The following is a 22,075-nucleotide window of genomic DNA, read 5'->3' as shown; positions in this document are numbered from 1 at the left end:
AGTATGAATAACCCTGGGAAGCTTGTGATGCATCCAGAAACCCAGCAAGGTTTGGGGGGTTATGGCAGGCCAATTCTGACATCAGCAAAGCTCCACACTCCAAGATCAAGCTAGCAGTTTACAAACAATAGAGCTGTCCCAAGGCTCCGAGGTCTGATTCCTGGACCTGCTACGAATAGCGCTTTCAACTCCTGGGCAAGGTCCTATCATTGGATCTTTAAGTGTTATTTCACAAGCTTACCATTAAGGAGCTGCTTTTTCCTTCAGGTTAGTTTCACTCCACTGTACATCTTAGGATCATTATGTGGTATCTAAGTTGCTAATGGAAGGAACTAAAGTGACCCTGAAGATACATAACTACAGTAGCAAACTCAGTAAAACAGTTTAGACTTCAAAGAAATTAAAGAAAAACACCTCCCAGTGCCTTCCCTACAAAATGAAGGCTCAATGACCTTTGCCACTTTTCTCCTGGGACCAGTTCTCATCAATTCACATGGTGACCACAAAGAGTTCCAAAGTCCCTGTATGAATCCTCACTACTGGCCAGACATAGTAGGCAAGAGCACAAATGAGGCCATTGAGTAGCCATAGCCAGTCAAAGCAAAGACATCAGATTCAGCCTGATCCCTGTGCTATCCATGCTTGGGATGCTCAGAAGTGAGGAGCAGATTCTTCTCTCTGCTTAAGCCAGGTAATACTGCTAACAACTGTTGGCATGTCTTCAGGAGCCATTTTATTTATTTATTTATTTGGTTTTTATGAGACAGGGTTTCTCTGTATTGTTTTGGAGGCTATCGGTTCAGGAGCCATTTTATAATAAGAGAAAAACAAACTGATGTGCAGAGAACAGCTCTCTGAATTTATCCTGCAATCTCACCCTGCCTTTGTCTCAGATGCTCTTCATTCTGACTCTATCCCCAAGAACATCTGCTCTTCCTCCAAGGTTTGACCCAGCAATAATTTACAGTGTGAATAATTCTTCTGATCCTTTCACCCTTTGTATAACAAATGCATTTAAAATCTCTATGTCCCAATGACCTCAACAAACAGGAAAGTTTTGAGGTCCCAAACTGTGCCTTTGATTCCCTTCACTATTTATCAGAGAGGGCCTTGTGTTTTTCCAGACTGGCCTTGAATTTATCCTCTTGAGTGGCAGCATTCATATCTATCTGCATCTGAGTCATTCCAGGAGCTGCTGCTCCACTCTCTTCCACAATGATGAACTGAAGCCCCTGAAACCAGGAGTCAAAGTAAATCCTTTGTTCTTTAAACTTGGTTTGTTGGGTATTTTTTCACAGTCACACACACACACACACACACACACACACACACACACACACACACACACACAAATTGATTAATACCATAGTTGCTATTAGTAAATGTAACCATGGTGTCCTTAATCCCTTAAGAGCAATTTACAGGAGAAACCTGGATAATTTTGGAGAAGTGGGTCACAGAAGCTACATAATGCTATAAACGGAGCTTAATGGGTAATTGTACCAGACTTTTGATTTTGAACCCATGAACCAGCTCCCAAATCATGATGTGGAGAATTATTACTAGTTATAAATGCTTGGCCTTAGCTTAGCTCATTTCCAGCTAGCTCTTTTACTTATCCTGTTTCTCTTTATCTATGTTAACCTCAGGGATATTACCCTCCCTCCCTCTCTCTCCGTCCCTTCTTCCCTCCCTTCCTTTCTTCCTTCCTTCCTTCCTTCCCCTCTCCCTCTCTCTCTCCCTCCCTCCCTCCCTTCCTTTCTTCCTTTTTCCCTCCCTCCCTCTCCCCTCTCTCTCTCCCTCCCCCACTGTATGGCTTTCTGTGTCTCCTCACCCTAGGCATCCACCTCATTCTCTACTCCTTCTTCTCTTGTTCTTCTCTTGTTCCTCTCTCTCTCTCTCTCTCTCTCTCTCTCTCTCTCTCTCTCTCTCTCTCTCGACCAGATTCCTCCTCCTATTTATTCTCTCTGCCTGCCAGCCTCACCTACCCCTCCTCTGCCTAGGTATTGGCCTTTCAGCTTTTTATTAGACCAATCAGGTGCCTTAGGCAGGCAAGGTGAAACAAACCCAACGCATCTTTACATAATTAAACAAATGCAGCATGAACAGATGTAGCAAATCTTTGCCTGGTTAAACAAATATTCCACAACAGGTGATTCTGGTGAGAACTCAGAAGAGCAGAAAGCCTATAGGAATGCAGACCAGAAAGTCTGTGTCCATGAGATTTCAAAAGAAAATAAAGTCTTTGTTAGGGTTCAGACTAGAGGCCACTCATATCAAATACTGGCAAAGAACTTGGCTACACCTTGTCTGTGTCCTGAAACTGTAGAAGGCCATGTTTAAAGGCAATGGACTAATTATTATGACAGAGAAATTTTCAAGGTAGTCTAACATTCTGACTATGGCATTGTAATTGCTGGTGGCTTTTAGTCAGCTTCATACTTAGAATAGGAGAAAAAGGCATAGCAAAAAGGTTTGAAAAGCTTAAATCCTTCCTCCCCCCAAAGTAAAAAAAACTGTGTAAAGTTGGGATGAATGAGAACTCATTTTCCAGAAAGATCATTACTATTTAAAATAAGTCAGCTACTTTGTACTGGAAGAATATGAAACATGCCTTAAAAGAATTTGCAGAACTGGTTTTTCCCTACCAATAAAAGGCACAAGGGTATGAAACAGTGAACTTTGAAAGTCTTTTCCTTGGAAAGAGAATGGTCGGGGGCAATCTGCTGTAACAGGGCTGCTGAAGAAGTTCTATCTCTTGGTATTTCTTTGTTCATGCTTAACTATGAAGGCACTCAATCTATAGAGGTCATGGTCCAAAGTTCTCAGCTGCAACTTATGATGATGTTGTACCTTCACAGCACCCATGTGATAATGGGTTTTAAGGCATTCAAAATGCAAGTGTCATAGAGCCTTCACCCAGTTTTCAAAGAAAAGATGGGAAGTCAGGCATAAAGTCAACACGTGAAAGTTTCAGAGGTGCCGTAGACAGTCTTGGAAAAGGACATGGCTGAAGCTATGAGACTTTAACTTAAGGCAAAATGGGTCCATTGGGTGGTGAAGATTCTAGGACCATGGAACATCCATGGAAAGCTACAGTTGACAAATAGTCAGCTTAAGATGGAGGGCATATGGACCCCAAATGACAATGCCATAGGAATAAGGTTGATAAGCTTTGTGGAGCTCATTTCATGACACTCTATGTCACAGATTCCATGTATGAAGTTATGGGGGCTAGGTGTTTGCCCTGCTGAATTTTGGTCTTGCTTAATTCTGATACTGCCTTGCTAGTCTCCTATTCCTCCTTTTCCGTATGGGAATGCCTGTTCTGTGCCATTGTGTCCTGGAAGTCTTTTCTTTTCTTTTCTTTTTTTTTTTTACATGTGCTTACAGTTAAGAGTTTTCTTTGAGTCTCAGAATCTTGACCCCATTATTAAGGCCATGGGAAGGCCTGGAAGTGGACTGAATTAATTTTGTATCATGGGGAAAGCATGAACTTTTGGAGGGCTTCAAGGTAGAACACTATGCTAAAAGGAGATATGTTTGGATGTCAGTTTGATAATGGGTACATTCATGATGTTTGATCTTGATTTTCAACTTGTTTGGTTTAAGAAATACCTAAATTAATAAGTCACATATCTGGGTTTTCTATGAAGGAATTTCTTTTTTTAAGATTTATTTATTATGTATACAGTGCTTTGTCTGCATGTATGCCTGCAGGCCAGAAGAGGGCACCAGATCTCATTACAGATGGTTGTGAGCCCCCATGATTGCTGGGAATCGAACTCAGGACCTTTGGAAGAGCAGTCAGTGCTCTTAACCACTGAATCATCTCCTCAGACCCTATAAAGGAATTTCTAGAGAGGATTAATGAAAGGAGGAAGACATGCCTCACTATGATGGAACCATTCTATAGGTTAGGTGTCCACATAGACTAGAAAGAGAAACAAGAAAAAGTACAAGCCTGGGTACTCTGTTTCTCTTTGCTTCCTGGATTCCATGATATGAGCTGTTTTACCAAACCCTCCTCATCATGATGGACTGAGATTCTGAAATTGTGAGTTAAAATAAACTATTCTTACTTTTAAGTCATTTGCTAGGAACTTTATTGGAGGAATTACAGGTTTAATATGCTTTGGGTGGTCAGTTATATCACTGCATGGAGGTAAAATTAAATATTTCCATCCTAGGCATTGGCTGTCAGAATGATGAAATCCAAGTTCTCAGTCTCTATGCGAAGCACATGTACACCAAAGTTGTTGCTGGTGCTCTTGGTGATGAGTGGAAGAGTTCTGTCATCCCAGTCAGTGTTGCAAATGACAAATGGGGTTTTTCTGTGATGCAGGAATGCCTTGATCCATGATAGGGTGTTCCTGCTACTGAATAATGAGCACCCCTCCTCTAAACCAACAAAACTCAGAGAGAGAAAATGTGAGTGTGGACACGTTTGAGGATGCATGGTTCATGTCAATCTGTTTGTTCTCAACTTAGTTCCAGGACAGAGTGGATGGAAGAGAATTTCTGCACATATAGATACTACTCTGCCAAAAGTTTGAGGCCAAAAAATTCAAGCAGAATAAGCAATATGTCAGTCTCACCAAAGAACATGGTGCTCTTCAATATGTTGTAAGCCAGCCATTCAACAAATAAGGCAAAAAGTTTAGAGCTTAAGAGTCAAAGTCTGTCTCTCCATGTGTCCTGTAACACAAATGTCACTTTGTTGTTCTGAATAAATAGAACACCACAAAAAATAAGCAAGAGGATACAGAGTATGCTAAAAATTTGGTCAAGAAAATGAAACAAGCCAAATAAAAACACCAGGAATGGATTGCCAGGAGATATAGTCTACTATCACTGGGAGCATCTACTTCAGAGTCAAGTAAAGATTTAATCCTAGCTCTCGGGAGGCAGGCAGGTAGATCTCTGTGAGTTTGAGGCCAGCCAGGTCTACAGAGGGAGTGGCAGGACAGGCTCCAAAGCTACACAGAGAAACCCTGTCTCAAAAAAACACACCAAAACAAAATATTCTTTAAGAGTAGCAAATAAAAATATGTTTGGTTTTGTTTCATATATCATATTATATATTATCATTTAGAAGCCTGTTTGTTTTCCAGATAAAAGAAAAAAATGGGTGAATTTGGACAGGAAAAGAGGTAGGAACTGGGAAGACTAAGTGGAGAAGGAGAGGAAATTGTAATCAGGATATATTATGTGAGAAAAATCTATTTTTAATAAAAGAAAAAAAAGAGTAACAAATAAATTCACAGACCTTGAAAAATGCCTAATGTACTGCCAATAGGCAACAGAGGAGAGAGATTCCAGACCATCAAAATTCCTAAGACAAGTCAAAGGAGTGAATGGAAACTTCCAGGAAGAAGGCAATAAGCAAAAGAAAGTGCATTCCAGGCTGATCAAGCAGGATATTCAGATGTTGTGCAACAAAACACAACATAGTAAATTCTCAAATCTGAGAGAAGGCTGGTATTTTGCAGTGTGGGCTATGGGTAGAAGGGTGGGCTGAGAAGGGGTCAAAAGGGATGGGGGGGTCCCATCATATGACAGAAGTTAGATTTCATTCTGAGAACTGCAAGAAGCCTTAAAGGGCTTTAAGTAAGAAAAGAGGTATAGTCAGGGTTTCACTTTTAGACTACTTATGGCTGCTGGGTAGAAAATAGACTAGAAGAAGAGAGAAGTGGAAAAAACAGGTTATGCAGTCACTTTGGGCCTAGTGAAGATGAATTAGACACGGGTCTAATTATCAATACTGGAATTGATAAGCCAAATAAATAGGATTGACTTGAGAAATTCTATGCAGACGTAAATTCCCTAGGGTGAGAACTCACTCTTTATCCATGAGTCAGAGAAATGAAAATGCTGAAGAAAACCACATTTATTTATAAAAACAAAAGACAGAAGAAAGGAGAGAAATAAAAGATCTGAGGAAGGAAAGTGAGAAAGACTGAAAAAGAAAGGAAGGAGAATGAGCATATGTATTTCATGTAAACTATTATATTAGAGTTGTTAGAACCTCTGAGTAAAGACAACACCACATTATCTCATGTGGCTTGTACTTAATCTTAAAACTGGGTAGCAGAAGTTTACACACTGGACAGCCTAATTTAACTGAGACCTTCCAAATAGTGGGTACTAGCAGTTTAATGTGGCTATTGATGTTGACTTTCTTTTCATATGGGATTCATAAGGTATTTGGGGAAATAAATGAGTATTTCTTCTACTCCTGAAAACAAAATCATTCCAGTTGAAGCCAATAATTGTAGTCAAGGAGAAATAAGCTATTTGGGAGTTGCCAGTTGCTAGTGAAAACATTCCAAGCCCAACAACCCATTTCAGTCCTGTGTTTATCCCTGGGACTGCATCAGTACACCACAGAGACAAAGTCTTCTGTGTGTCTCTGCAAAGACCTAATTAACCATGAAGGTGCGTGATGGTGGGGAATCCTGCTTATTCATGGTGTTTTAACATCAACAAAAAGGAAATACCACGGATTTTCAGTCTGGTCACGCAATCGTATGTTTCCATTGAGAAGTGTAATTGGAAGGGGGTATATTACTTAAATAAATAAATTGAAAATATGTGCTGTTAGACATGAGATTACGAAAGACTGACGGTTACTGTTCTTAGCTTTATCAAAAAATCTATCAAATTAGAAAACTACAGATACGGCATTATATCTGTGTATATGTTAGAAGGATACTCTGGCATTACCCCGAAAATGCTATTTCATTAAAAAAAATCTTACAAAGCACAAGTAAGACTTGAAGCCACAAGTTTGTTATAAATGCCTTGATAATAGTTCCAAATTATGCAATATAGAAACATTCCCCAGTGACAAGTTATTTCTCAAAAAGAATAGTCATAATTCTGATTTCTAGTGTCTGAAAAAGACAGGATGTCAGCACGTGTGCCTTGTCCAACTGTAACAAAGCCCTTAAAGGTGAAAACTGAGTTTCCAGGGCTTTTAACTTAGCCTGTTGGAAGAAGGCACGGTGCCATATTTTATGTGGTGTAGGCCTCCATGTGTTACCTGGTGGTAATTTCCCCAGCCCTGAGTCCATGTTTGGTGGCACAGCCCAGTAACTTTTATTTGCAGCTGGTCTAGACAGGTAAGTCTTTTGAGATCTGGTCTTGTTTGGTGGGTTTATCAGATTTAGATCCCCAGTTTTCCTTTATGGCTTTCCAGACCTTCCTGTCACCCCTGCATGGAAGATGTAGAGACTCTCACTGGCAAAAGTCACTCAACCGTCTGCAGTCCTCTGTAGCCTCAGAACAACACGAGAGGGGAGCCATATGTAGTGTTTTCAATTGAAGACCCAAGTCTCCTGTCAGGGGCAACTCTTCCTTGTCTACTTCCATGAAAATAATCTCCCCTGCTTCAGTCTTAGCTTCTTTAAAGAGTGGATACAAAGGGAAGTCTTGACCATCTATATGATTAGGACACACTCTGTGATTTCTTAAGCTACTATGTCTAATTTCTTTTTGTCACTGACAGATGTGCACCTACGCAATAAACCTTAATTCTATACTTCTGAGGGTCACCGGATTATTGTGAAGACATATATACACATACTCACAACATAGCACAAACACGCATACTCACATGCTTCAAAAGGTTCTTGTGCCAATACCTGATACATTATAACCAGTCACGAAATGTTAGTTGCTCTAATGATAGATCAAAGATACAATAATTGAATTCTGGCAGGGAAGTCTACATGAGAATATGGCATGAAGGATTCTGTAAGTACATTGTACAGATATATATTTCCTCTGACAGGCATATTTTGTATTAGAACAAAAAAGAATCCTTTCCATGGGGAAAATTTAAATCACACACACACACAAAGAGAGAGAGAGAGAGAGAGAGAGAGAGAGAGAGAGAGAGAGAGCGAGAGAGAGAGAGAGAGAGAGAGAGAGAGAGAAGAGTACAAATATTTGGTAAGGTGTGATAGAAGGATTACCATTAACTAGTTAGTTCCAGGTTCAGCCTGATCTATATAACAAGATCTTATCTCAAAAAAAAGAAAAACTAGTCAATTAGCAACAAAGAGTTGATATTATTAATCAAGTTGTGGTCAGCCCCTGGGAAATGTTTTGTTTACTTTCTGAGTAGGGGACCTGTTTTGCTGTATGCATGATTTTAAAAATCAATGCCAAGAGTCAAAGCAAACTGTGTAAGTTGCATCAAGAGTTAGCTTTAAGATGCACAGTCAATATAGACCAGGTAAAGACTTCAGACATACTTTACAGTAAGCAGAACAAGATAAAAAGAGTACCACAAACTATTGAAAAAATTAAAGCAATGGAAGACAGCAGCTGAGAGTAGCATGTTCATTTCTGTGGACATACCACTCAGCCTCAATACATACGCACATACCTATATGATGGCTACAAACGACCTTGCAACTTTCCTCAGAAAGTATTTGAGCAGGAAATAAAACGTTTTCCCAGTGGATGAAATAACAGTCACTTCTGCCAACCTAAGCAAGGTAGTTTTAAATTTATACATGTCCAACTGCTTGTTCTCCGTTAGCTAATAACCTGCATGCTGGAAACATTTCAATAGAAGGGAGTTCACAGGCCCACAGGCCAGCTCTGAATATATCTATCATGCATGTAAACAAGCAAACCATTATGTTTCTTATTGAGATAAAAAAAGACAACGGATAAGTGGGGACTTTTCCCAGGACAAAGAGCTTCCTATTGGAGTGTGGATAATCTTCTAGAAAACCCAGTGTTTTGGCAAATCGCACCAGATTAATCTATTAGGCATCTCCTTTCATTATCAAATTTCCGCTGCCTATCACAGTGGCTGTCTTATCAAGCATCCCCTGTTCAATAGCAGCCCATTCCTAGGATTTCAGATGCTGGCCTGCCCTGCTCAGAAAACAGGTGTCCCCACTGTTTGAGGCAGAAAGATCTCTGCATGGAAGCCTGGGAAAGGGCAGGGCTATCAGCCCTGGTTCTACCTGAAGGGACAGGTAACAGAAAACTGTTGATTCGATGAATAGAACTTAATTGGCAGGCATTAGCCAGCAGTAAATGTTTTTCAGAATTAAAATTCCTTAAAAATGTCCCACTGACAAGAAAAGCTTAAAGAAGAAAACCACACACAACGGTTTTGTAATAATAAAATGGAAGATTTCAAATAAGGGTGTTATTCTCCAGGGAATGTCCAGACAAGCATAATGTTCACGCAAATACCTTGCTGAAAATTCAGTATGTCCTTTCCAACAACTTTTCAAACTTACCTATGGGGCTTGTGCTGTTGGGCTCCTCACCTGCACTGAAGAGGAAATGCATTTTCTATGACTCTACAAGCAGCTAGTATTGCAAGTCAATTAGTAGGATGTATCGGGTTTGCTAGTTCTTGGGATCTCCACTGTGAGCCTGTCTTCTCTTTCTTACTTAATAAAACTGGGCATGTGGTTTCTGACTAGGTCTTTTGTGTGCAAGGCTAGGGTCACCCACCCACAGGCAGCAGTGAAATCTGCAGCTAATATAAAGCTCAACTTTAGTGGTAATGTGCCGAGGAATGTGTGCCTAACTACCCAGTTGTTTGTTCCTATTATAGACGGTCTTTGTGATCTAGATATACTTCATGTTTATATTGAAATGTATTTGCATGCAGAGGTTCTAGAGAAGATAGTCATTTTGCTTTGTTGAGTCCTTGCCTAAGATTTCCTTAGCTGCACCTTCTTTATTCATCAGTGGGTGGGTAAAAGTTCTCTACTCGCTATGTATTTGCATCCATCTGCATTCTCCAGAAGAAGAAAGACTCTATTCTCCACTCTGAACTCAGCCCTCACAAAGTTGGCTGTCGTGTGTTGTACTGTAATAAAATAAAGACATTCAGGAGGCCACCATGGTGGTGACCGGAAGATCAGACTGACTGTGGCTTCCCTGACTGGTGGCAGGTTGGCTTAGGGATGGGTGCTGAATCTGCAGGGTAGGTAGAAAGCAATTGATGAGTGCATGCCTTTTGCTCCTGGCCTTCTACAGCACTAGCTTTGTTTCATCTACAGATAATTAAATGGTCTTCAGGGCAATTAGGAACTGAAGGAAGGAACAGCCAATTCTCTCCAGGTTTCCACAATCAGTGTGATTAAATTTCTCAAAGGCAGGAAGCAAGTAGCTGAAGCTACTGCAATGACTTTTCCTGGAAAACTGTTGGGCAGCTCAGACCTGAGTCTTTCATTTAACTACTTGCTGTTTCTTTTTATTATGTGCAAATTGTGGCTTAATAGATTTACAGTCTCTATAAAGTCACAACTGTTAGGGTAACCCAAGTGGCCAGTACATTCTACAATGACTGGTATGAACCCAAGCAGATTATAGTTAACGGTAGAATATACTTTTTAAAAATATAAACACCACCCTATACTGTATTTATTCAAGAGGCAATATATTGTTGGGTTTTGTACATTCATAGAGGAAAATATAATGTATTCATCTTGGGTGAGAAAAAAATGGAAAGTGCACGTGGGAATAGTTGAGGTAACTATCAGGTCACAATACAGAGTTCCTAGTTAAGGGCCACTGACTCAGAAATCTATACAACTGCCATATAAATATAAATATGTTTTAAGTATATATTGAAATTGATTTATTCCTTCTTTCATGCATATTAGATATAGAAAACAAGGGCTGAAGAAATGGCTCAGTAGTTAAGAACACATGCACATTTCTTTTCTAAGACAGGGTTTCTCTGTGTAACAGCCATGGCTATTCTAGACTGTCTTTGTAGACCAGTCAGGCCTTGAATTCACAGAGATGTGCCTGCCTCTGCCTCCCAAGTGATGATATTAAAGGCCTGTGACACCACTGTCCAGCAGTACATACATGTTTTTAAAGGAGGATCTGAGTTTGGTTCCCAGCACCCACATCAAACAGCTCACCACTATCTGTAACTCCAGTTCCAAGGGACCCAATAACCTTCCTGGATTGTGAAGTAATCTACATTCACATGTGCATGTACCATACACAGACATGCATAGTTAAAAAATAAAACATTAATAAAGAGTCATTAAAACAAGGTAAGTTATCATTCTTGAATCCAACACACTAATTTATGATTCTATGCCAGCATCTTCATCACAAATTTCTATCTAAAATTTCTATCTATCATAACCGAATCAGAATCTCAATGTTTATATTATTTACCTAATACAATGTTTATAGATATGTTGGAATAATCTGCAAGCCAAATAAGGGTTCTTCTCCCAAAGCAGGATATCACAATGGTCTCTTACAGCTCTCCAAACACAGTGACTCGATGTTAATGGAGGACACCAAGGCGTAGCCTTGACTTTTAAATCTGGGATTTGGCTTTCTCATTTGTTAAATGGAGGTTCTACCTTCCTAGATTGGTTCATGCCTGTTTAAAACTCAAAACAAATGAACAAAGAAACAAAAATATGAAGTAGCTTGACAATCAGAAGATGTATACTAGCAGTGTAATGATAATGATAAAATAGTAATAATAATAACATCATTTTATCAAAGCATATCACCAAACAAATTAGACTGGTAGTTTAATTTGATTCATTGTTTGCCAAAATTCAAATGCATCTATGGAGATTTCAATGCTGACAAAGAAATTATGGCCTGCAAGAGAAAAGTGGTAAAACAACAGAGTACAACAAATTCTCTTTCATTATGATTTGAGTTTCTGTGAGAATCAATGAGAAATGGCATGTAGTCATGATTCTGCAATGGCAGGCAGACATTTTGAGCATGAGCAGATGGCTCTTTAGAGACTACTGTTTGAATTCTGAGATGAAGGGCTGGGCAGATCTGGACAAACTCATGACTGTATACTACCAAGTGAGCTCTAATGTTACATGACTTGTCAGAAACAAATGCAAATCGGTAAACACTGAACTACAAAAATGGCATGTGAACCTTTCACTGGAATGGTATAATTTTTTTCAGAATCAGAGTATGAAACAATTTCTCCCTAGGCTGCACAATAAAATCTATAGTCAAATATTAATCCTAGGAAACTGAGGACAGCCACTGATTTTTTTAATTAAATACTTTTAAATATCCAAATAGCACATTTTTACTTTCAAGTAACCAACTAATTTATTTTCCAAAGGAAAGCCCACTTAGGATATTAGGTATTGGATTAAGTAATTATGAGTATTTCAAAAGTTGGCAAAATCTAAGCATGAGGCAAGATGCTGTGAATTGCAAGATAATTAGATTGCCACCTTGTTGAAATTAGTGAAAGACTTGAAATAATAGTGAAGTTAAAGGAAAAGTTACTTCACGTAATTCAGATTAGAGAATGTAATGCTGAATTTATTTTATTTAAACATTTATATATTTACATATTTATTTACTTACTTATTTAGTGTGTGTGAGTTTATGTGTGTGTGTCCCCCGTATGCGTGTGTGTCCACATATACCATGATGCTTGGAGGTCAAAGGACAACTGATGGGAATGGGTTCTCTTCTTCTACCAGTGGGTTCTGGACCAGGTCAGCAAACTTGGTAGCAAGCAAAAGCCACTTCTTTGGACTTGATTCTAATACATTAAAATTAACTGCAGCTTATCTAAAGTGAGTTGACAATTTGAAATTCACTTGGAAAAAGTTGGATGTCTGACATAGTTCAAATGCAGGAATGAAGTAAAACGTTTGAGTAAGAACATATTAAAGCAAAACCAACACTATAGGAAAAGGAATACAAACGTTTATGCTGTGGAATTAAACAACGGTTTCTGAGTTGTACTAAAAACATCACAAGGTAGCCTTAAAAATGTGTAATAAAAACATTTAAGTATAATTGATGCCTACAGTTTCCTTTTGCTTAAAAGTGCCCAGTTTCCCTAAAACAATGGAACATGCAATTAGTTGGCGAAAAACATCAATTGAGGAATAGAATTCTCTTTCTGATATGCTGCTGGAAGAACATCTGTTTCGTGTAACACGGATAGGAGAGCAGTGTTTAATTCATCCATTCTCACAGCTGCTTGCAGTGTAAGAATGTATAAAATATAATGTGATTTACTGTGTTTTGTTGTGAAACTCAATAGTAAAATGGTTCAGATGCTCCCGAACATAATCTCAGAACTGCATAGACATGTACACTTCATTAACAAACTGCAGATGTCTAGATAACAGTGCTCTCCATTGGAGAATATGCTGTGATGCAGCTGTTAGCCCAGCTTGGTGAAGGGGCCATTTGCAAATCTCTTTAATAGCTTTGCCATTTTCTACCACTTGAATGAAAAGTGATAATGTGTGGATCTCACAGTCATTAGGAACTTTCCGTTACTCCTTAAGGATTAATTTTCGCTGACCCAGAATTTTGTATTTGTTTAACACAAACCGTGGGTTACTTTGATGTTATCTACTTCTATAAACAGTAATATACAGTCCTCTCTTGGGCTAAAACAGCTTTTATTCCAGTGAGAATTGATGGTATTAATCACTCTGAAGTCCAAGAGTGCTGATCATAAATTGTATGGGGACCTGGCTTAGTACCTCCCAGGGCTCCCATTCATCAACGAGTGCTCATTTCCACCTGGATAGGAGGTATATAAAGGGTAATTTATCTCCAAACTCAGGTTCTGTGACCCCCCTTCCTGACTAGTTGTCATAAGAGACATTCCGTAACAAATAAATATTTGTTCTACCCTTTGACATAAAGACCTAAATTAGCTGCCATTTCTAAAGTCTGATTCCCTCCAGTGGCCAGAATGGAAAATGCACATCACACATACCCTCATGTACAGGAGGAAAAACTGAATTGACAGCAAATACAGGGCTTCACATCCAAGTACTGTCAAAAATAGACGTCAGAAAAGAGCTGCTAACTCAAATTCATGACCACGATCTCAACCCAGACTTATTTTTTTTTTTACCATATATTAGAGCTAAAAATGTTAGTCCATAATTTAGGAACGGCCAGACTTGGAGAGGGTTTAGAAAGCATCGTTTTAAAAATGAAAATCTGTATTGAGTTGCAGAAATATTAATCTCAAATAAGAACACAACAAACCCCAGGTCAATATATATATCAAGAGAAACAGTGGAAATCAACTCCTTTATGGAGACGTCACGGCAAGGTCTACTTTTTATCCACTGTCAGATCCCACAAAGGGTTGAATTTGGTAATTTAATTTTCAGAAGAAAAACACACCCCGATAAAGAAGAGGAGACGACAGAGCCCCCAGGACAATAACCAGAAGGGTTGCCTGGAAACTGGATGGTAATCTTGAATTTCAGAATTTTTTTTTCCTGTATGACCTTATTTTGTAGCTTCTGGGTTTTTTCCTCCTTCTCAAATTATTAAGTGAAAGAAGGCAGGCTCTCATATACAGACTCAAACTCTTGACCATGGCGACATTTTTGTATTATTTCTGGTTTTAACCTAAACATGATTTAGATTTTGTAAATTTCAAAGCGCTCCCTGTTTCATTGCAGTGCATGATTTTAAAACTGTGTAGGGCTTCAAAATGATCAGCGTGTGTTTACTTTATGTCAAACACCCCCAAAATGCAATCCTTGAAAGCAATAGAAACTTAAGACCCACCCCAAATCCAATTTTGATAGTAAACCTGTAAGCCTTTTTGCCCAAGCATAAACTGAAGAGATTAAAAGTTTTGCAGACATGATCCTTTCACAATTGCAACTGTGAATTTCACATTTGTTTTGTTTTGTTTTTTTGATCATGTAAATGAAACCAAAGTACAAATGTTATTCTCCAGACTTGCATTTCACAGGTTTTTTACTTGCTTGTTTGCTGTGTTTTGTTTCTGGAGAACCCACTCAGTTTGTGCCAAGTTCTGTTCTCTGAGCTTAACTTTCCCAGTATGTATAATAGTAATTCCTAACTAGATGACTGATGACTGAATGACACTTGTTCCCGTGTTTGAGAAAGAATGCCTGAGTTTGACCTCTGTAAATGGTATTGTTCACCAAAAGCACTCTGAACCAGTAGGGGGTGAAGAATGGTGCAGACACTCTTGTCCTCAGTGAGGATTTTAGGCTGCTCCCTAGAGGTTACAGCCTGAATGATGTAGACAAAAATATTCATGACCCATATGTCTGGTGATTTGGGTTCAAAATATAAGAAAAATTCTTATAACAACCATAAATGAACAATCCAATTAAAAATTAGGCAAAATATGTGAATAGGCATTTACTCATTAAGAGATATGATGTCGAATAAACGTAGAACATGCTAAACCTAGTTCTAAAGCAAACTGAAGCAATGGTGAGTTACCAGTTATGGTGAAGATACACAAACAGCAACATGTCTTCACAAAGATGCAGGAAAACTGAAACTTTTACAGTGGGAATGTCAGACTGTAGAGGTACTTTGGAGGGAGCAGTCATCTGACTCAGTGACTGCATTTCCCAGGGTCTATGCAACTCCACACAAAGATCTGCACATGAGTATAGCATTTTTATAATATGTCTACATAGAAACAACCTAGATGTCCTTCAGTTGACTAATGTGAAAACAAAATATGGTAAGATCATACAGCATAGCATACAATGGTCACATAGAATACCCTCAAAACCATGAACAATCCAGTAGAGAACATATTTTCTGTGCTTAGCCAAAGAAGCCAGTTTTGTAAGACCCCACAATACATTAGCATGTGTGTGGATGAAACGTCTGGAAAAATTAAATATATAGAGAAAGAAACAATAAGCTTTCCTTGGACTGAGGGTATGCATGGAGAATGCACAATAGACACAGGCCGTCTTCAGGATATTTCAGGTGTTCTAATGTCATGCTGTGGTGATGGCTGAATAGCACTGTAAGTACATTAAGGTGTTTTGAGTTGTACTTAAATCAGGTGAAAAGCAACTCTTAGGCATGAAAATTGTGTCTCAATTAAGCAGTTTTCTTTTCAAAGGAGAGAATGAGTGGGGTCAGAAGGTAGCTCTGCAAGGTGGCCACACTAAACAGCTATGCTGTTTCTGTTAGAGAAAGCCATGAAAAGGTTTTGCCAAGGGATGGATGGTAGGTAGAGCGATGAAGAAATGGGATTCACATTGTGAAGAAAGCTGTGGCTAGCTTCTGCAGATAGCTTGGCTTTAGAGGTGGGTCAGGTAGATTTGCTTCTATGCTCACCAAGTCTCATGTTCCCAAGTCCAGAGTTTCTCATTGACTTGCATGTATTTGCCCATGTGTCATCTCTCCATATGCTCCTCAATGAATTCTGAAGTGTGGGTGATGCCTCATGTAGTCTTGTATCTTAGGTATCCCACACATGGTCTGGAACTCACCTAGCTCTCAACTAATGCTTCTGTGACAAATGGTGAACAGGATCACCGGAGACATTCAATCAGAAGTCTACCATTCTCTGGTGGCTTGACAAACTAGCTTTTGTTTCAGCCAGCTGTCTTGCCAATGGAATCATAGTTTGGTCTGTTGTTGGAAGATGCCCTCTTGTCCTTGTTTTAGCTGCTTTGACTTAAGTTCTTTGGGACACCCTATGTCAGGGGAAAAAATCAGTCAATTAAAAATTATTTGCAATGAGAACACATTCTCTGTGTGCCTGCTGCAATGGATGAATTTTGGGAACATGATTATAATTTAAGTATTGCTATAATTGTGTATACTTTTGCCCTAAAGTCTTAACAGACTGATTCAGTAGGTTCTACTGAGCTAAATAGAATGTTATCAAAACTGATTATGCTATTAAACTGATGTACAGATATGCTAAGAGCGTAAAGCATTTTTGGGGACAAGCTCAGTTGCTTCCTTTGTTAAGAGAAAAAAAGTATGTGAAAACAAAGCCAAACCCAGATGGCTCCCAGCTTCTATCTCATAGAAGAGTCTTCATTCAGCTCGACACATGGAAAGCACCCACAGGATATTTTAAAAGAGAACTCAAATCCAGAACAATGACCATGAGCCTCCCAATGATCTCCAGCGGGAAGTAAAGATTGTGCTCTGTTGTGTAAAGGTCCAGTAACAACGCTTAAAACCAAAACATGTCTTTGAAAATTAATTGAGCAGAATAATTTCCTTATCGTTTTATTTATTTGAGAACCTATTATACCACAGGGAAAAAAACTGGCATCAATTAAATTCCATACACATTTCTCTGCACTCTTTTTAACAAACAGCACTCCTCAGCGGAAGCGGTGGAACTCAGTGAGTTACTGTCCCGTAGTCATTCTCTGTGCATGATTTCTGACCTGTTAGACCCAGACGAAACTAAGTAGACATTGAGAAAATTTGTCCAACAACCATTTCAATCAACTGTACAGTTTAATTTTTTTCAAGTTCAAATTGACCAGTTACCTAAATTGATGGATGGTTTTTGCAGTTGCGTCTTGGGGGTAATGGTTGGCACACATCTTGATGTGCTGTAGTGAACTTGGCCAAGAGCTTCATTGTTTTAGCCAATGCAATCTTAGTTAATGCAAGAGCCTGGCATTTTCAAGTCACCTCATTAAAGCCTGGATAACTTTTCACAATTTGCTTTTCTCATTGAGCTCTTCCTAAAATGACTATCTGATGCCCTGAGGTTTGGATGTATTTGAGTAATTTAAAAGAAGAAAAAGAAAAGGCACCAGAGGTAAAAGTATGTTTCTTTCATGTTGCTATCACTCAAAAATAAAAGCAGATTTTTCTCAGTCTAGACCCTTACCCACAAATCAACTTTGGGAAGCATCAAACAGTAATTTAATTTCAAAAGAAAAATATCAGAAAATGACATAAGCCATTCTGATTGTATTGCTAAACAATTTGGAATTCATCTCTGGCACAGAGGCTTTATAGAATCCATGTGCCGGTTCAACGTTTTGACTTTAATAATTTAGATTATAGGTATGATACAAACCAGCTGCATCTTTCTGGCTGTAAGCAATAAGTTTTCATTCCCCAGCTGGCCTGGACCTTAGTTTCGTGAGCCAGAGGGCCGGTGACCTTCTCCTGTATGGTAGCTGTCTATTGTAATAGAATCTGAGATAGGAAGATGCCCTGGAAAGTTGTGTGGTGTGGTCCTGAACTTCTGCAAATTGGCTTTGTATGCTGTTGAAGCACAGTCTCTACTGAATACTTTAAGTGCAAGGTGCTATTTAAAACTCAGGAAAGATGCTGTGAAGAGCCCCAAGTTTGGATTATAGAAAATCAAGCTTTCTCCAGTAATCATAAAACTTCATAGCTTAGCCATCCAAGTGAGGAAGAAATTCATTAACAGGTGTTGAGACAAGTCTGCCATGCTTTAGCAAATCCCAGACTTTGAAAGAGTGTGCATATGCCCATTCTTGAATGACAAGAAATGCCACTAAATATGATTTGACAAAAGGCATCACATAATGATCTCTTGGCTATGATCTGAAAGCCAGGATAAAATAGCAGAGGCAGCATCATCAGACATCTCTTTAGGATCCAGGAAGAGAGCTAAAGGAAAACCGAATGGTACTCACCTCTGCAGCCAGATAACCCTGGAGTCAGGAGAAGAGCAGGCGTGTGGAGCAGGACAAGGGTAGCTGGATATGAAGAACAGGAGCAATTGTGTCAGCAGATGGAGCATCAGGTGGCATCACAGCCTGTAGAACCAGCAGTTAGGCCAAAGTCGCTAGGAATGGGGCAGTATCTGCGAGAGAGCCAGCAGACCCTCACTGTACTCTTTAGTCTCCTACCCCAATCATGGGTCAGCCCTACCTCATCCAAACCCTTTCAGTGGGTTCTGCAGGCACATTAAGTTCTTGTCCTTTGAGTGAACAGGGAAAATGGCCAGGAATCCACTCTGTTACCCTGAAACTTGTGCACTCATGTAGCCCAGTACCCAGCTTGCACCTCTATATGCCAGACTGCAATGCTCAGGCAGGTAAAAATGAGACTGTTAAGTAAAAGATAACGTCTACTGGAAAGAACAATTCAGCGACTTTAGGCAATGATGAGTTCTGGGTTAATTTTAATGTGTCAGGGAAAAAAGTGATGTGGCCATGAATGATAAAAACAACTTTGGCAGCAGGATGGAAGCTGAATGCTTGAAGGCTGGCAGCATCCCCAGTGTATCCAGCTTTAAGGAGATAGCAGGGCATCCCGGGACTTAGAAAGGTCCCAGTGACAAGTGGCCTCAGCTGCACCCCAGATGATAACATGGTTGGCAAAGCCACACTGTTCCTGCAGTGTGTTTTCCTGCAGTGTTTCCACTGGGATGTGTTTTGTCCCATCTCTACACATGTGGCGGTGTGTCTACATACCTACACGATTTTGCCTCAAGGAAGTACAGGATAGAAAGAAAAGATCAATAACACTGTTTTAGCTCTGAAATTGATGCCTACTGGGGAATATTTGACCCTTATTAAAAATAATGCTGTATGGTTAGATTAAGAAGAAATAACACACTTCAGTAAACCTCTACTGGGGACCTCTTATGTACAAGGTCAAAGCTAAGAAAAGATGAGCAAGATAAAGGGCCTTACCACATGTAGCCAAGAAGGAAATCCTGCAGTTTACCTGAAGGACAGTGCAGCATAGGAAGGGAGGTGGTCCTGGGAGATGTTGGTGTGACAAGTGCTTGTCCAGCACCCAGCTGCCCTCTTTCCATGTGCCACCATTGCAGGTGATGACTGATGTCACTGGAATGCCTGGAGCTCTCCTGCATAGAAAACTCAGGCATGGTGGAGTGGAGATAATACAGAGCTCAGACCCAGAGAGGTCACAGTCTACACTGAGCAGAACACTCTTGAAGCCTCGGAGGGTGACAGGGAATGGAGACATTGTCTGGACATCTGAGTGAGTACTGTCCTGGTTCCTCTTTGGTGAGAAATCTCTGGTGCTGACCACTGTGGCACTGTGGCACATGTCCCCAGGCAGATGTCTAGAGTCTGAGCACACCTTTTGCACCCAGCATTGCCACATAACTGCCTCCACACATGGAGATATTCACCAATGGTATCTCCTCTAGGAAAGGCCTAGGGCAATAACAATGAAATTTCCCTGCATTCTTTAATACTCCTAAATATCCCTACCCAACATGGGAAATACTGAGGGCATGTCCACCAGAATTGCAGGTGAGGAGTTGGTCCACATTGGTTCTACTTTTGAAATCCTGGTCTGAAATTCCACCATTTACCCTCTGTAAGGTGAAAACACCAGAGGGAGACCCCAGGAAATACATTAAGTAGCTACCTCGGCTGCCTTTCTCTTTATTAGTAACTTCCAATGGTCAGATATGGGAAGAACAAGAAGATTACATTCCAACCAGTGTATTCTCCCTTCTGATTTTGGAGAAAGATTATTTTCTGATATTTAAAAAGGGGAGTTACTGAACCCAATGTAGTAGCTCATGTCTTTCATCAGCTGACAAGATCATTAGGCAGAAGAATGACCATGAGTTTAAGGTTAGTCTGGAATATACAGTGAGTTCCAGGACAGCCTGTATGAGACTTTGCCTCAAAATACAGATATACAGACAGGAATAGAATGTTTGAAACTCAGGAAAGCCTTGTACTCTCAAGACTCAAGCTTTTGCAGATCCGACTTTTGGATTCAACTCATGAATCAATTGCTATCTACGCTTGTCTTTATGTTTTCAATTGCATCCATCCTCCCTTACATCAGAGTGTCAGAGGAGGACAGCCATGGCAACCTGGAACATGGTGTGAGTGATATACATCCCCCGGGCTATGAGTTGCTTCACATCTCTACAGGATGACCATTATTAACAAGAATGCAAGTAAGTTTCACCTAACATAGATGCTCCTGGCCACCTTTGCACATGTTAGTTTCTCTTTGCAATGTTATAACCCTCTCTGTGGCTTTAAATTCTCTTGTGTTCTTGATATAGCAGTTCTTTTTCTCATTAGTTAATGGGGTCATATTTGTATGGTATTAGTTCCTAGAATAATAATTCTTTAACTTTTCTTTTTTAAAAAAGTGTGTGTGTGTGTGTGTGTGTGTGTGTGTGTGTGTGGGTGGGTGTGTGTTGGGCTAGGTGTCTAAGCACATGTATGCAGGCATCTGTAGAGACGAGAAAAGGGTGTCTGATTGCCTAAAACAGGCATTACAAGCCTTTGAGAGCCTTTGAGATCCTCCTGAGGTGGATGCTGGGAACCAAACTCAGGTCCTCCCTCTGCAAGACCAGCATGTTCTCTTAACCACTGAGTTCTCTGTAACCTTAGGCTTTTTATTCTCATTTAACTCGTAGAAAGTTCAAAGTTTTTAAAGTTAAAATCTATCAAATTGTCTTAGTTAGTGTTACCATTGCTTTGATGAAACACCATGACCAAGGCAGCTAATGAAAGAAAATATTTAACTGGGGACTGGCTTACAGTTTGAGAGGGTGAGTTCATGATCATCTTGACAGGAAGCATGGTGCAAGATAGAGAGGTATGGCACTTCGAGCAGTAACAGAGCTCACATCTTATCTATCAGTTGTAGGCAGAAAGAGAAAGACAGACACAGAAGACAGACAGAGACAGAGGCCTGTAACGATCTTTTGAAACCTCAAAGGCCCACCCCTAGCAGCACACCTCCTCCCACAAGGCCACACTTCCTATTCCTTCCTAAACAGTTTACTAACTGGGAACAAAGAATTCAGACACATGAGTGCTAGGAGCTGTGTGACCATTCCTCTGCCAGAGCTGGTTATAGAAGCACAGTCACACATCAGGCTTTTCCACGGTACTGGGGATGTAAACTTAGACTTCCTGCTTACCCCACGGGCACTTTACCAACCGAACCATCTCTGCAGCCCCAAGTTAATTTTTGAGTAATAATTATCACATAAAAACAGCATGTTGTCTATGTCCAGACATGTTCAGACTCCTTTGAGAAGAACATCAATGTTTCAGCCATGCTATATGCTAGCCTCTCTGGTGCATTATGAACCACATTTCAAATGGACTCATATTCCTTTAAAAGATTGGAATTCTGCAAAACAAACCCAACTGCAAGGGTCTGTTCATATGATTAGGTAGATTTTGATAAAGTCAAAGGGAAGATACATGAAGATCCTAAGAAATCAGATATCTATTATCAATCATCAACTGTAAAAGCACTGTGTGAGCCCTGACTGTCAAAACAGGGGTGAACAGTGGCAACCCAGTCAAACAGATGCTATTTT

Source organism: Mesocricetus auratus, unplaced genomic scaffold (assembly GCF_017639785.1).
Source record: "Mesocricetus auratus isolate SY011 unplaced genomic scaffold, BCM_Maur_2.0 Super-Scaffold_6730, whole genome shotgun sequence".
Taxonomy (NCBI): domain Eukaryota; kingdom Metazoa; phylum Chordata; class Mammalia; order Rodentia; family Cricetidae; genus Mesocricetus; species Mesocricetus auratus.
This window is presented reverse-complemented; position numbering follows the sequence as displayed.